Raw genomic sequence first — 4,042 nt, forward strand, 5'->3', positions numbered from 1 at the left:
GCTTTAAAAACAATCCGTATATCTGGCCTGATACTTACTTCTCTTTTAGATTTCTTCTTTTTATATTGATTTGATCTTTCTTTGAAATGATGGTTTTCATTCATTAACTCCACATATCTGTTTTCAGCATCATCCTGAATTATTTTCATAATATTACATTGCTCTTGGATATAATTGAGCAAGTCATTTTTATCATCACAATTTTTGTGAATGTCCTGGATCTGTTGTAGTAGCCATGTAATTTCACTTTCCATTTGAGATAATGTCTCATGTATAGATTTCTCTTCTTCCATGCAATTGTAGTTTTGGCTTTGTTTATTTTGATTCATGTGTTTCATTTCATTTATTTGGCACTGGTTTTGTTTTAGTTCTCTTTGTACCTGTTTTAAGTCACAGTCACTTTCCTAAGATCACGTCTCATATGACTACAGAGTTCTTTTTCTCAGAGAATGGTTTTTATTCCAGACTTGGAAAACTTTTGGGAAAGAATCTCACTACCAACATTTAGTTTTGATATTTTGAAATTCTCCTTGACCTTTAAACCCGGGCATCCATCTCTTGCTCTCTGAGAAGGAAGTTCTAGTTCTCTTTTGGATGTCTGATTTTCATCACAGGATGTGCAGCAACAGCCTGACTGGCAGGGTATGATTTGACTTCTGTTTCCTACCTTTCTGTGTTCTGCTCTTTATTTTCCAGTTTAAACTTTAGCTTTGTAATCTCAGTTTTCAGAATATGAATCTGTTCATTATATTGGAATGTTGTTTTTGTAAGCATTTCCTCATTCAATTTGATTGTCCTTTGAAGGTCATCATTCTTTTCTCTTAAAATGTCAATGACCTCTAGATATTCCTTTTTATCTTCCTGATTTTGGTGTTTCATTTTGTCCATTTCCAATCTTATCACAGCAAATTCATCCTCCAATATGTGGTATTTATGCAACAGTTCTTTTTCTGTTTCATTTCTAGTAGAAACCTAAAACTGAGACATGCATTCAATAAAATAATGCCTGATTTCCTAAAACTAAAGTTTTAACATGTACATTTATTCAAGGAAAAGATTTACAATAAAAGGACATTCAACTGCAGAGAAATTAGATGTAAACTTCAGAGCTTAGAGTAGCAAAAATTTCCAAAAGTTCGAAAAGTGTATTGAACGAAATGAATCCAGGAGTGTAAAAACAAACAAACAAACAAAAAACTGCTAAGAATTTTAGAACTGAAAAAGACTTTCTCTGAATTACAACAGATTCAAGGCATAACATAAGTGATTAGTAAGTACATAAGTGATTAGTAAGTCTGAATATGCTAAAAAAAGTGTGCAGTCTGAAGCTCATATAGTCAACCCATAATAAGGGTCTTACTCTACACACATTTGGACAGATGAAACGTATTTTAGTTCCATGTTACTGAAAATATTCATGTGTATTTTCAACATTTTTATAGTCAGTTATAGGAATTACAAGTATTGATAAATGATAAGTGTAGGCACTAAAGCACTTTTACATATGCCAACAAACTTTTTATCACAATCTGAAAGAGAATGATATAAATATAAGCAAGTTAGTGGTCTTCCATTAAACTAGTTATTTCCCTATTGTAAAAAATTAGGTCACAAAAGAAGGCTTGTGTTCCAGAATGCTAATTGTGAATTAGGTTATATTTGTTAGGCTCTTTTCAGGAAATCCTGAGATTGTTTTCTGCTCAGTAAGATTTCATTTTTTGTAAAGTCTGAAATGTGAGAAAATGTAAAATAGGCAAAATAAACTGACCTCATTTATCAGGAATGACATCCTTAGTGATAAATCATTACTAAGTAAAATATCATTGTATGTCATTGTCTCTAAAAGCTTTTTGTACTGAAATAGGAGATTACTTGGAGAAAACTGTTTCTCTTCTCCTAAGTGAAGAAATGATACCCAACTAGGGTTTCTTCTGGCTCCACTTTGCCTGCTTACTTAATGGTAGGAGTAATAAACTTATCCACATTAATGTACCAGGAGGGTGAAAACACTGTCTCAAACTAAAACAGGTATGTTAGTTACAAGGGTTTTGAGACCATGGGAAAGTTATAATTTTCTATGAAAAATATTAAAAGCCTTTTCTCTGGATGTTGCCAATGTGACAGTCCCCACTGGGACCAGATGCAATGGGACCTAATGCCACCCTCACTCATAAAATACATATATTAAAGATATACTTCTATGACTTTATAACTCTCCATGTTTTTCCATGATGCATCTAGTTATTGTTTAATATGTGTTCACACACACACACACACACACACACACACACACACAACACATACACACACAGAGACAAGCATTTGCAAACAAAATAATTCAAGAAACTTTTTTGGGGGGTCATATCTCTCTCTTTTGGTTTGCAAAGAAAATTTGATAGAATCCCATCTTGTAAATTCTGGAATATATTCACAAGAAAGTTGCCTCTGGGTGTCCTTTTGTTCAGCTAACACATAAAGATTCACTTCAGTAAGGTATTGGTCTTATATGAGCAGTGGCAAGAGTCTAAAAGCCTAATCAAGAGCAGTAATAACTGCAAAAATTAAAAACAACCTACTAAAAACAATTAGTTTATAAAGTATACTGATCTTTATCCCATATGAATTACTCAGATTTTATCTGCAGAAGTGACAGGTAAATTTATCAAACAGTACAAACTTTTCTTAACTTCATAAACAGAAATATGAAAAACAATTTTTAAAACTTACTTACATAGTCCCATGATAGTTTCAAAGCTCTTTATCTTGTATCTGAACATAAAAATCCCTAAATTAACATTTATGTTTCTGAGTAAACTCAATTCACCTTGTATTCCCCCATTCAGAAAACACATGCTGAACATCTATAAGATGCCAAGATAAGCAATACATAAATTTAGCCATAAATATTATGATTTCACTTTAGGGAGAGATTACATTTTGTTTTAAATCCAAATAATAGAGTCACATACTGTGTAACAATGCTTTGTGAGATCACAGAGTACATATGTCAATATTGCCCCAGAAGGTTGTGGGAGGTGTGTGACATTTGTGTAAGCACATGCTTACAATGATTGCGTAATGAATGCCAACAACAATATTTCTCAGATTGTCTCCATCATTAAGTGAAACATAACCATATATATTAAGTTAAAGGGATATTATAAATAAAGTAAGAAATTTGAAGCTATATTTAAGACTAATATACCTTATTCAAGTTACTTCTTGTAGTCTCTAATTCTGTTTTTAGCGTCCCTGAAAAGAGTTGAAGTTCTTTGTTCAATTCAACTTCCTTCTCTTATTTTTCTTCTGTTTCTCTTAACTGGTTGTTCATTTTTTCACAAAGCTGATCAAAATCTCTTAACTTCTTCTCTTTTTCTTTTAAGTCATGCCTGCATTTAAATATGGTTATCTTAAAATTCACTTTGTCAGAGAACAAATTTTATGTTCTGGCCCTTCATATGTTGATTCATTAGGCTAATAGAAATTCTGTTTTAAGATTCTTTTCCTTTCTAGTTCTCACCTTTTTAATTTCTCCTTCAATCTTTTAAAAAACATATATACTTGAAAGGTAATAATGAAAGATCTTTCTGTCAATTGGGAAGTTTCTGTTAAGAGTAACTCTGGTAGATATTATGGAAAAGTAATTTTGAAATGGATCAGTAAATTGATACAACAAAATGATTTGGGGTGGGGAATCTGGAACATGGCTCAATGGCAGAGTGCCCCTGCCTAGCATGTGAGAGGACCTGTGTTCCATTCCCAGCATTGCCAAAACAGAAAACAAAGATCATTTTTGCACTGTTATAATTCTTCATTAGATAAATAAGTTTTAAGACTTATTATTTGCAAGCAAGTTTATAAATACATTATCAGTTTTCTTTTATATTCTTGAAATAAGACAACAGCCACCACAACAGCCAGTGCAACATACCACCTTCAGAAGTTGTTTACACACCATACATCTGTGCACATTAGCATAACCCAAGACCAGGCTAGGGAATCAAGTGCCTATTGTTATGCCTTTTAATGTTTCTTTTAGGTA

The 4,042-nt window shown here is 32.4% G+C and overlaps 1 long non-coding RNA gene across 1 annotated transcript; it reads right to left on the reverse strand.

Moving 5' to 3' along the window:
• Nucleotides 1-669: 669 nt before the first annotated feature.
• LOC306659331 lies at nt 670-3,398 on the reverse strand. The gene is made up of 3 exons (XR_013763272.1): nt 3,206-3,398; nt 2,732-2,769; nt 670-972 (listed from the first exon to the last, which is right to left on the reverse strand). It is a non-coding gene; the product is annotated as an uncharacterized lncRNA (long non-coding RNA).
• Nucleotides 3,399-4,042: the final 644 nt, after the last annotated feature.

Source organism: Sciurus vulgaris, assembly GCF_902686455.1.
Source record: "Sciurus vulgaris genome assembly, chromosome: 4".
Classification (NCBI taxonomy): Eukaryota; Metazoa; Chordata; class Mammalia; order Rodentia; family Sciuridae; genus Sciurus; species Sciurus vulgaris.